Raw genomic sequence first — 12,660 nt, 5'->3', positions numbered from 1 at the left:
GCATGATAAAAATCCTCAAAGACAAGAATCGGGAATGAGATAAAAAGTAACAGACTGGGGGTCAGCAGGTGGTGTGATGGTTAAGTTCACTGGACACTCCTACATGTCCAACCACAGTTCGAGTCCTGGACCTGGTAGCTTGCTTTCTGCACTCTCTTTCTTTCTCTCTCTCTTTCTCTGTCTGTTTCTCTCTGGTCAGATTAAAATAAATGAATAAATACAATTAAATAAATCATTCTTTAAAAAATAAATAACAGACTGGCTCTCAAGCATAGCTTCTCTGGGGATACCCCTGGGGATTCGACATGCACATTGAGAAGGGTTTTATCTGCTTGGGGCCCATGTGTCCCAGCCACAGCACGATGTTCATCTGCAACAACGCCAAGCTGTTCAGATTCCGTAAATACGAGTGTCACAGAAACTTTAAAAAGAAATGCAGCCCACACGAGGTGAAGTAGACCATAGCACTGCAGGAAGCAGCTGGTGAAGAGCTAACGGTAGATAATTCCTTGGAATTGGAAAACCATAGAAAGGAGCCTGTCAAATGCAGCGAGAGCTGAGGAATGGAACTACTGAGGCAGTGAAGAGAGTTGAAGAGACCAAACAGAAACGACAAACTGAATGTGTAATGAACAGATTGAAGAAAAATAAAGAGCTACAGAAAGTTCAGGATATTAAAGAAGTCACGAGAAACATCCATCTTATCCGGGCACCGCTTGCAGGCAAAGGGAAGCAGCTGGAAGAGAAAATGGGACAATTACAGCGGGGTGTGGACACAGATGTTTCTTAAAAATCTCATCATCAGTGCCCACTTCTTTGTGGATATATGAAAATCTCCTTTGGAGACTTAGAATTTCTACATTATTGATTTTTTTCTTTTACATGTCATTCAGATTAAAGGATGGTTAAAAATATTTCTATAGGGACCAGCAGATGGCATAATGTTAGGTCGCTGGACTCCCACATGGCTAAATACGGTTTGATTCCCAGACCTGGAGGCTTAAAAATCATGCAGGTGTGTGCGTGTGTCTCCAAAGTCCCAAGAGGGGAGTGAAGGAGAAGGGAGGGATTGTGGCATGGCCATCCGCTGGGGGTGATTTCTCACTTTCTGTCTCTGTCTCTTTGGAGTGCACATATACCCTATAGCAAAAATCTCTCTCTAAAAACAAAACAAAACCTTATACATTGCTTTCTGCAAAATATGATATTATGGGTGTCAGATTATAGCTCAGTGTTAAATTTTCTCTGATAGACGAGTTTATGCAAAGCATGGCAATTCTATTTAGGGGCCAGCATGTAGCATGTTGGTTGCAGAGCTGGACTCCCACGTTAATGCCCATGGTTCAAGTCTCAGACCCAGCAGTTTGAAAATCACACAAGGCACAGGTGCATGCATGCCCAAAGTCCCAAGAGAAGAACGGAGGAGAAGGAATTGTGGTATGGCTGTTCCCACTTGGGGGTGACTTTTCACTTTCTCCCTCACTGTCTGTTTCTGCTGAATATGTATGCCCTACGGCAAAAAACGTAAAAAAAAGGAAACTCTTTTGTAAATACAGAAGTGAATTGTGGACATAAAATAGTTGTATTTTGGGGCCAGCAGGTGATATGGTTGTTGGGGTGCTAGACTCCCACATGGTCAACTGCGGTTCCAGTCTCGGACCTGCTGGTTTGCTTTCTTACTCTCCCTCTCTCTCTCTCTGTTTCTCTCTGGTGAGCATACATGCCCTAAAGCTAAAAATAATAATAAATAAAATAAAGTAAATGAATAATTAATTTTTTTTAAAGATCGTGCCTTTTGGACGGTGCCAATAGGCAACATTTATAAAATAACTAAGGACAAAAGTACATGGCTAGTGATATATAAAATCAGATTTTCTTTTCAATAAACTATTCCCTTTATTAATGTTATGGAAAGGGGGGGGATACTACAAGGAACTAACAATGATAATCAGTCTGTGACATCTTTTATTTTAATTTCAGTAGTTCCTGTCTTGGTTTGTTGGCATCTTAGAAGAACTCACTGGCCTTGTATAACGAAGCCTAACAAGCCGGGCTGCACTCGCCTGGTTTAGCTGTCCTGGTAAGAAGTTGTGGATGTTGAGGATGAGAGCCGAATGATTTTAATTTAAATAATTATTTATTTAATGTTACTTATCTATTTATTTTATTTTCGTTTGATCAGAGAGAGACACACAGAGAGAGTGAGAGAGCAAGAGAGAGAGAGAGGAAGAGAAAGATAGAATGAGAAAGCAAGCCACCAGGTCCAGGGCTTGAACCGTGGTTAGCCATGTGGGAGTGTCCAATGCCTTAACCACCACACCACCTGCTGGTCCCCTGGGAGCTGAGTGATTTTGGCTTGTAATGGTATTAGGCTGTGTAATTCCCACTCTGGAGAACATTCACTTCTAACTTGTGATCCCTGGCGTACTAAATACACTTTATTTTTCTAGCAAAGCCATGATCTAGAAGCAGAGGAATCCCAGTTGTCTTGTAAAGTCTGTGTGTGGTGTGGCTTTGTTTGGGAAAAAGAAAAAAGAAAACTCTAAATTGTTTAGGAAAAATACAATTTATGGTAGATCATCTGTCCATTATCTGCACATAAAATAAAGTCACTTTTTTTCTTTCTTTTGACTTTTCTCATTGATTTTATAGGGCACATGTGTTTGCCAGAGAGAGAGACATAGACCGTGAGAGAGAAAGTGAGAAATCACCGTGCAGGGTGGATGGCCTGCTTCTCCTTCTCCTCCACTTCCCTCCTAGGATTCTGCGCACACACATGCACCTGGCGTGATTTTCAAGCTGCCAAGCCAAGGGGTAAACCGCAACCAGCCATGTGGAATCCAGCACCTTAACCACTACACCACCTGCCGGCCCCTAATAAAACCACTTTTTTTTTTTTAACATTTACTTATTTACCTATTGTCATTTTCAGGCCACTGGGTCCAGGACTTGAGCTACGGTCAGCCATGTGGGACTCCAGCTCTTCAACCACCATGCCACCTGCTGGCCCCATAAAACCACGTCTAAAGAAAACAAACAACAACAACAACAAAAGGACTGGAAGAGGTCTAAGGTCACATGTTTTAGATCTGCAGAGTGAAAATAAAACAAAAAGGGCCCCTGGAAGGAGACTGGGCCTACCTGCCTCCCTGACTCTGGCCCGTTCCATCTGTGTACTGTATCTCTCTTTCTCTCTCTCTTTTTTCTTTTCTTTTCTTTCTTTTTTTTTTTTAAGATTTTTTTTTTTCATAGGTCACATGCAGTAGTTGGAGAAAGAGAGAGAGAGAGAAAGCGAGAAATCACCCCCCAGGGGATGGCCTTCTCTATTCTCCTCTTGGGATTTTGGGCACACATGAACACAAGCCTGTGTTTCTCAGGCGGCCAGGTCCAGAATTCAAACTGCACCATCCATCATGTGGGATCCAGTCCTTTAACCACCATGCCACCTGCTGACACACTTCTCTCTCTCGCTCTCTTTTTTTTTGCTATAGGGTGCATGCGCTCGCCAGAAAGACAGAAAGACAGAAAGCAAGAAATCACCCCCTGGGGGGATAGCCACACCACAATCCCTTCTCCTCCATTCTCCTCTTGGGATCTTGGGCACACACACACACGCGCCCGGCGTGAGTTTAAGCCACCAGGTCTAGGACTCGAACTGCGGTCGACTACATGGGAGTCCAGCGACATAGCCATTACGCTAACTGCTGGTCCCCACACCTCCCTCTCTTAATAAAAACTTGCTTAGTCTTATTCCCTTGTCCTTCAGTTCTGTGCTATGACAGAGCAACTCAAACCAACACTTGTCCACCTAACACACCTACCGTCCCTTCCCCACTGCCCCGCTGCAGACTTGAGCTCCTGTTTCACACGAAGACACCGCCTTTGAGACGTTGTTAATCAGCTCCCTGACTGTGTCAAGTCGGGGTGAGGTTCCATCCAGTAACACTCTTCTGAGCACCACATGGAATTGCTCCAGCCTTGCCAAGAAGCCAAGTCCAGACCTCTGCAGAAAGGGTCCTGGCAGGAGCCTCCCCCCAGAGACTGCTACTGCAAGCTCACACTGCCCAGGGAGCAGCTGACAATGACACAAAGCAGTGCTGAGAGGTCTAACTCCCCAGGAGAGGTGATCTAAAAACTCCCCTCCGTATCAGTCCCGCAGACAGTCTCCTAGAGTAGCTGTCTAGCCTGATCGTCCTATAAAGAGAACCCCTCCTTCCTGGGCACTCTTTCTCTCAATAAACTTTCCTTTCTTCTAGAGTTGAGGCCTCCTGAGTCTTACTCCTGACCATGACATCAGATTCTTGTAAGACATCCTTACAGGAAATTTAAATATCATTGAAGTTCTGCTTCTTAGTCGAACCCCAAGTAACACATCCCTAAATACCCTCGCCCACCTCTCCAAAAATACCTAGTGACATGGAAATTCTCATCATGCCTGTGTGGGAATGTGACGAGGTTGAGCCCTGATTGGCCCTGGTACCCAGGGACTGACAGACACTGATTTTGAGGACTTTGAGCTAGCCCACCCTGCTAGACACGGTCAGGTCAGGATGTGAGCTAGATTCCGGCTCTTACTGAGACCAGCCCGTTGCCTCTACTCCATCACTAATGTGATAAAGACCAAATCCTACTACAGACTGAGCATACTGAGGGCTTATTAATTTTTTAATAACACTTTCAGAGGCCAGCAGGTGGCACAATGGTTAAGGGCGCTGGACTCCCACATGGCTGACCATGGTTCGAGTCCCAGACCCAGTGGCTTTCTATCTCACCACCCCCATGCTGTCCCTCTCTGAAATTTAAATAAATAAAGTTAAACAAAATACTTTTAAAACATTAAAAAATAATATTTTTAAAACATATCAAATTGTAGAATATAACTAAAACAGCATTTGAGAGAAAATTTGTGTCTTTAAATGCATGTATTAGAAAAGAAAAGCACTGATAATTAAAGTTTATGTGTTCGGTTCAAGAAAGTAGACAAAGCAATAACATAAGGTCACATAAAATCCAAACCTAGGATTTCTAGGAAAATATTAAAAATAAACACACATGTACATATAAAAAGCATACACACACACATTAAAGAGGTAGAACACATGAACTAATCCTGAAATACATGTTTTTGTTTTTGTTTTTGATACATGTTATTTTTGTTTGTTTGTTTGCTATATGGCAAACAAACCGGAGACAGAGAGGGGAGAAGAGAGAGAAGGAAAAGGAGAAACCATCCTCCAGGGTTATGTCTATACAATGCAATCCCTTCTTCATTCTTCTACCAGATTTTGGGCATGCACACACACACACACACACACACACACACACCCCTGGCACGTTTTTCAAGGCATAGGTCAACGACTCAAACCACCCAGTGGACTTTATGAGATCTAGCTGTTTAAACCTCTCTGCTACCTGCTGGCCTGAAATAGAATTATTAATTAAAATGAACACACAAATGACAACATCAAACTCTCAGCCCAGAAAGTTTTTATTTCAGGTCATGTGCACTTGCAGGAGAGAGACAGAGAGAGGGAAAGCGAGAAAGCACCCCCCAGGGGAGATGGCCATGCAGCAATCTCTTCCCCACTCTCCTGCTGGGATTTTGGGTACTCACGCACACATGCCCAGCCTGATTTTCAAGCTGTCCAGGTCTGGGACTCAAACTGCAGTCAGCCATGTGATAGTACAGTTTCTTAACCACTATGCCACCTGCTGGCCCCCAGGCCAGAAAATTTTTTTTTTTTTTTTTTGAGAGAGAGAGATTTTCGCTATAGGGCGCGTGCGCTCGCCAGACAGACAGAGAGAGACATAGAGGCAGAAAGCGAGAAATCACCCCCCAGGGGGGATGGTCACGCCGCAATCCCTTCTCCTCCATTCTCCTCTCGGGATCATGGGCACGCACGCACACGCGCCCGGCGTGAGTTTTAAGCCACCGGGTCCGGGACACGAACCGCGGTCGACTACGTGGGAGTCCAGTGACATAGCCATTACGCTAACTGCTGGTTCCCAAGGCCAGAAAGTTTTAAGTGAGTTCAATAAACCCTGAAAGTGACTGAAACTTTCTCAAAACACACACACACACACACACACACACACACACACACTGGTTTTGCACAGCAAAAAGAATCTTGACTTCAAACTGCACAGGGTCCTGCTGGTAGCAGTGGCTGGGAAGGTGGGTGAGGCCTACAATGTCTCCTAACAGTTACTAGAAACTCCCTTGCAGCTTGGCTTTCCTTCCTTCCTCAAACCAGCCTGGGGTTCAGGGGCTACTCTGCCTCGGACCACAAGGGTGGGCTGCAAAGGCAGCCAGGGCCCCAGCTGCCAGCTGGAGAGGGGAGAGGGGAGAGGGCTCGGGGACCGGGGAAGAGTTTGGGTCTCCCCTCCCCAGGCACCCAGGCTGGTGACGCCTCCCACAGGCTTGGGCAGGGAGAGGGAGGCAGCAAAGGACCGGGGCTCCATCATGGCTCTCTCCAGGCTGCCCCTACTCTGCAAGAAAGACTTCCCGTGAAGGCTGCTGTCCCCTGAGGCATCCAGAGGCGGGTGTCTCACGACACACAGACGACATTTTAGAGAGGACCCTGGAGGGAAGAGGGGCCCCGGTTTTCTCTGCATGGAAGGTGCTGCTGGCCCACATCTCCAAACCCTCTCATGCTGCCCTGGGGAGAGCCCGCAGTGGCCCTGAGCCGCCATCTCCAGCCACGGAGAGCCTCTGCACACATGCTGGTCGGAGCCGCTCCGTGCCTGCCCATCCTGCCCTGCCACTGGGAGCTTTGTGTAGACAGGACATTCGTGTCCTGCTTGGACGTGGTTCCCACTCCCAGCCACCACCCCGACAGTGGGAAAGGCCCCCTCCATGTCTGTTCACGTGGATACACCACTCGGGAGAGCAAGAACCTCTGACACCAGCCCGACATGGGGAAAAGCACCCGATGACACTGGCGGTCAAGGAGAACCTTGCCAAGGTAACCGGACTGTGACTCTTCTGTCCCGTAGAGCCACCTTCAGTGCGCACGGGATGACTACTCAAGACACAGAACTCTGCGTCCAGAGGGGGAGGGAGAGGCCATACCAGAGATGCACCCGCTGCGCCTCTCGCGTCGTGTCCTCCGTACTTAAGGGCAAAGGAGGAAGGACAGTTGTTTATTAGAGAATCAGAAAAGAAGGGGATTTCCAGAACAGGCTGGTTTCGGTATCAATTTCGAGACAGGACTACATGACACCAGAGGTTGGGCAGAACACCTGGGCATTTGGAAAAACACATTTATCAATGCTTGTTTGCAAACAGGACGGCCGCCTCCCCTGAGCAGGCGCTCGCTCATTCACTCAGCTCACGGATCCGTGGTCCTGGACGCGCGACCTTTCTGCTGTTCTCAATATCAGATCTCACCTCACCTCGGCCGAGAGGGGCCTGTTGGCAGTTACGACCTAATCCTGGCTGATCCCTCCCATGTCACGGAAACTACCCCAGGGAAAAACGATGGGAGGCCGCCCACGTCACGGCACAAGACTAGCACACTTTGATATGAAAACTGGACAAAAATAGAACTTAATTAAACACGATCACCAGGGCTGGCAGATGGCCTGGTGGTTAAGGGGGCTGGATCCCACACGGCCAGTCATGGTTCAAGTACTGGACTTAAAAATCCTGCCTGGCATGAGAGCATGCATGCCCAAAGTCCCAAGAGGAGAATGGAGAAGGAAGTACAGTGCAGCCATACCCCTGGAGGGGGCGTGGTGATTTCTCATCTTCCTTCTCTCTCTGTCTCTCTCCAGCAAATGTGTGCACGCTATAGTAAAAAAGCTAAAACAAACAAACAAAAAAACACAATTAAAACCCCTCTTCCTCTCTCTGTTTTTAACACCCAGGTACCACGCTACCCATATCACGTTGCACTTCCCAATACCCCTCTCGGGCAAGGACGCTCTCACGTAGATGAGGAATACTGGAGTCCTGGTGACAAAGGGCATCAGCCAGTCACCCATGAAGGGCAGAGCTCCAGCCGAGGGCTGCAGAGTGGGGTTGTCCCATGAAGCAGTGGAACTGCGTTGTGTGAAATCCAGGTTCTTTAGGTCCAGATTTCTAAGACTAGAGACCAGCCCTGAGGTGCAAAATGAAAAACCACAAACACTGTAAAGTATGAAAAGAGAAGTTTAAAATAGGAAACAGTAGTTTTAGCAGAAAAGAAATATACCACCTCACCCCCATGCCTGAAAGGCGTGCAGCTGCCAGAGAAGACCATCACACTGGGCATGGATTCAGGTGTTACCTCCATTTGGGGCTTTGGTAATAAATGTTTAGCAGGGGGAGGTCTGTCACAGTATCTGGGTTCTTTGGAGTTCACGGGCTCTTCCTGCGCTTGCACAGGTGAGAAACTCAATGACCTAATCAGGCACGCCCAGTGCAGGCTTCGAGGTGTGAGCACCCACTTATGGATGAACTGCACTGTCAGCTTATTGCCCCAGGGGGAATTAGAGTGCTGACCGGGCATCCCATGGTGCTGAATTTCTGTGTATCTGGGGTGGCAGGAGGGACGATAACCTTCCCAACATGAAGAACTGGTTGAGAGGAAGAAGCTGATTTGTTTGTTTGTTTATTATTTTTAAATTATTATCATGGTTTTAGAGTTTTTTGCCTTAGGGCATGTGCACTTGCTGGAGAGGGAGAGACAGAGACAGTGGAAAACTGAGAAACCACCCACGGGGGATGGGGGTAGTGGCGGGGATGGCTACGACACAATCCCTTCTCCATTCTCCTCCTGGGATCTTGAGCTTGTATACACAAGTTCCTGGTATGATTTTCAAGCACAGGTCACCAGGAGGTCCTGGCTGTCACTGCAGATGGGCTGCGGTGATGTGGCTGCTGTCTGCTGGCCTCCGAGGGCCGCTCACGTGCGCTGACTGCCTCCACACTTGGCTGTGCTGGCTGAGCCGAGGCCCCTCACCACTGGGCCATGCTGCCACTGCCGAGCTGGGCGTGGGGTGCCCCTCGGGCTAGGTGATCATTACATTTTCTTCCAAGAAGTGTCCACGCCTGCTCACTGGAACGATTTCTCTTCCACCACGGTGTTGTGCTTGGTCTGTCTTATTATTTTTTTATTTTTTTATTTTTATTTATTTTTTTACCCCCCAGGGGGGATGGCCACGCTGCAATCCCTTCTCCTCCATTCTCCTCTCGGGATCTTGGGCACGCACGCACACACGCACAGCGTGAGTTTAAGCCGCCGGGTCCAGGACTCAAATTGCGGTCGACTACGTGGGAGTCCAGTGACATAGCCACTACGCTAACTGCTGGTCCTTGTCTTATTTTTTTAATAACTTTTAAAATTGAACTTTATTTATTTATTTATTTTAATTTGACCAAAGAGGGACAGAGTGAGAGCGACTGAGAGAGGGAAAGTGAGAAAGCAAGCCACCTGGTCTGGGACACAAACTATGGTTGGCCATGTGGGGAGTCCATCGCTCTTAACCACCACGCCACCCACTGGTCCTGGTCTGTCTGTTTTTGCAGGACTCAGCTTCATCCTCCAAATTTAAATGCAAGGGTCTAGCAAATGGTGTGGCGGTTAGGGCCGTGGGACTCCCACATGGGCGACCACGGTTTGAGTCCTGGACCTGGTAGCTTGCTTTCTCTCTCTCTCTCTTTCTCTCTTCTCTCTCTCTCACTCTGACCCTCTAGTCAAATAAATAAATAAAGTGAAACTAAATTAAAAAATAAATTTTCAAAGCAGTTAGTGGGCTTCAGGCAGAGTAGGACAAGCTTCCGCCAGAGGAGAGGGGGAGTCTCGTGTTTCCTAACCCCACGCACCATCCTCTGCTCAGGCTTGGTCAGAGCATTGGGGCCCCTGGGGGCACGGCTTCTCCCGCTGGAACAACCCTGTTGGAGGATGGAACATCAGGCGGATCTGAGGGACACGGAGCACCTTCACCCTGCACAGCCTTCGGTTTCTCCTCGATGGACCTGGGTGATCGGGGAGCTGAGCGTTCATGTGGACTTCACGTTCCCTTGTCCACACCACAGCGCTCCAGAGGTCCATGTGGACAGCAGGGCCCTCCCTTAGATGTTGGGCCCCTCTGACGGGGAAAGTTGGAGCAATCAGGCACAACGCCAGTGCCAAATCCAGAGCTGCAACCTGACCAGGTTCCCATCTCAGGCTCAGGAAGAATTAGAGGCGCAGACTGGAGTGGGCGTGAGGCAGGAGAAAGCTTGCATAGGAGGGATAGGGGGCTAGAGCGATAACCCGTCAGCGTCAGTGCAGACAGTTCCCTGCCAGGGTGGTGCAGGCAGATCAGTGGGGGTGTCTGCTTGATTAAGCCACATTTGATATAGCCAATGGGATGAATCGGTGGGCTCAGCCACGTACGAAATAGCCAATGAGAAGTCATGGGCCCAGCCACAGTGACAGAGCCACTGAGATAAAACCAATCAGTGGGCCCTGCCAATGATCAACCCACATGGCCCAGATTATAAATTACAAATCTCGCAGAAGGCGCCTGCCAGGGTTTAGGAGCCACTCTCTCCGGCCGCTCAGGCCCCCTCCTACCTCTCAGGAGTGTACTTTTTTACTCTTACTTAAACAACTACCTTTTCCTTACACTCTTTGCATGTCTTGTTCAATTCTTTGTCCAAAACACGGAGAACATCATCATGAGGCCACCCCACGACAGGCATGGCAAAGCGGAGCTCATGGAGAGGGCGCGGGACGAGGGCTCCGGGCGGGAGGGGTCTGGGTTCCGGGTCTATACCCCACGAGGACCTGTGCAGGCATTCTCCCCGTGGACGGAGGCCACACGTCCTCTAGGTCACGCTATACCTAAGAGTGGTCTTGTCATAGGACGGGGGGGTGCTGAGCTGCATCGTGTAACATCCTTGTTCTTAGTCCAGAACTCTAAGATTAGGGAGCTGCCCTTGAGATGCCAAATGAAGCCACAACCACGGTACAAGTGAAACCGAGCAAGGACCCCTCATGCATTTTTTAAGGTTCTTGAAATATAAGGTCCATTTACATTGTAACCCCATTGTTAGGAGTAAGTCTTCAGGCTTTGGTTATGATAATGCCCAACATGGACCATGAATGAGGGCCATCTGACCTCTAACGCTCACTTACAGAAAAGATGAGGTTTCATTTCAATATGTAAGATACTTGTAGGCTGGAAACTGCTGGCTGTGAGCGCAAAGACTCCAGGCTGGATGGCTCCAGAAACCTGAAGAGAAATTGCCCACAAGACGATCACACCCTCATGAACCAATCATTGAGCTGATCATGCGCCTGGGACCTCTGCCCCTAATTTTTTACCCTTAAAAACGCATGTGGGGAACATCTCGAGGAGACCTGATCTTTGCAGCATGAGCTGCCCGCTCTCCTCGCTTTGCGCTTTGCAATACAACGGTACTTTCATCACCATGTGCCTATGGTTCTATAGCGCTTCGGCAAAAGAACCCGATTTGAGTTTGGTAACACAAGTAGGTAGAAAGGAGTCCTGGAGCCAGCAGGTGCCATGGTGGTTAAGGTGCTAGACTCCCACATGGTCGACCGTGGTTCGTGTCCTGGACCTGAGGGCTTGCTTTCTCACTTTCCCTCTTTCTCTCACTCTGTCCTTCTCCGGTGGAAATTTTAAAAATAAATAAATAAATAAAGTTAAATTTAAAAAAAATATTCTTTTTGAAAAGGAAGGTCTAACAGTCAGGTGCCACACAACACAGACGCTCTCTTCTGGGGGGACGGGGCGGGCCTGCCCAATCCACCTGTAAACGGGATCCAACTCCTGTCTCAAGTCCTGACTGCCCTGAGAGGGGACTGTAGCGGGCTACATGGGAAAAGTCACATTAAGATGGAGTCTGTTAGGTTAAGAGATTGACAGCCATTCTGCTTCTGTACACAGGCTCGCATGCCCTGCCTGCAGTTATGCCCCTCTGCACCCTCGCAGCTTCACACCCCTAGCAACTGTTGCCCCAGAGGTCCTTACCGCATTTCCTCCCTGGGAAAAGCCCCACCTGCGGATAGCACACCTGTCACCCCGAACCTGAAACCTCCCTTGCTCGAAAGTCCCTTGGAAGACTTCAAAAAAGATAAGAAACCCCTTTGCAAGCTTGGGCTTAAATCCGCTGTGAAACAGCAGGACAGGCAGCCCCCTCCGACCGGGCCTGTGTGCAGTGTGGGGTGTCAGTCCCTGGCCAGGAATTCTCAATTCAAGTGACTCCAATCTTTGACATCTCGCCCCACAACAGGGGCAGCAGGGTCCTGGGCAAGCCCCAGTGAGGCCCTACTCCAGCCCTGCCATATGCAGCTAACTATCCTCAGCAGTGGCTGGGCTGTCTCTGAGCCTGAGCCCCTCAGTCCCATCAGGCTGTCTGAGCATCTCCACGACCTCAGGCAGCTGAGGGGACTTGTGTAAGAAAATGCTAAGAATTAGAACTCAGCACAGGGAACCACTGCTCTTGTGCAGGGAGTGACAACCAGGAGTCCTGACCCAGAGCCCAGGATCCCTCCTCCAAAGGCTCAAAGCCTTCTCCCTTACCAGGCAGGAGCTGAGCTCTGGGCCCAGATGTGGCTGGGAGGGGTGGTGAGCAGAGGGCCCCTGCCTGCCCCGTCTACCAGGGAGGCCCCTGCCCTGTGTCCTCAGCAGGGCTGGGCACCTGCTCCCTCTGGCAACGACTTT

At 48.9% G+C, this 12,660-nt stretch overlaps 1 pseudogene; it reads left to right on the top strand.

Annotated features, from left to right (window-relative positions):
• The first annotated feature begins 305 nt into the window (after positions 1-305).
• On the top strand, positions 306-790 carry LOC102468080 (putative ribosome biogenesis protein RLP24 pseudogene; annotated as a pseudogene).
• Positions 791-12,660: the final 11,870 nt, after the last annotated feature.

The sequence above is a fragment of the Tupaia chinensis genome, unplaced genomic scaffold (assembly GCF_000334495.1).
Source record: "Tupaia chinensis unplaced genomic scaffold, TupChi_1.0 Scaffold000450_1, whole genome shotgun sequence".
Lineage (NCBI taxonomy): Eukaryota > Metazoa > Chordata > Mammalia > Scandentia > Tupaiidae > Tupaia > Tupaia belangeri.
The sequence above is the reverse complement of the archived record's forward strand: the minus strand, read 5'-3'. Positions and strand labels throughout refer to the sequence as shown.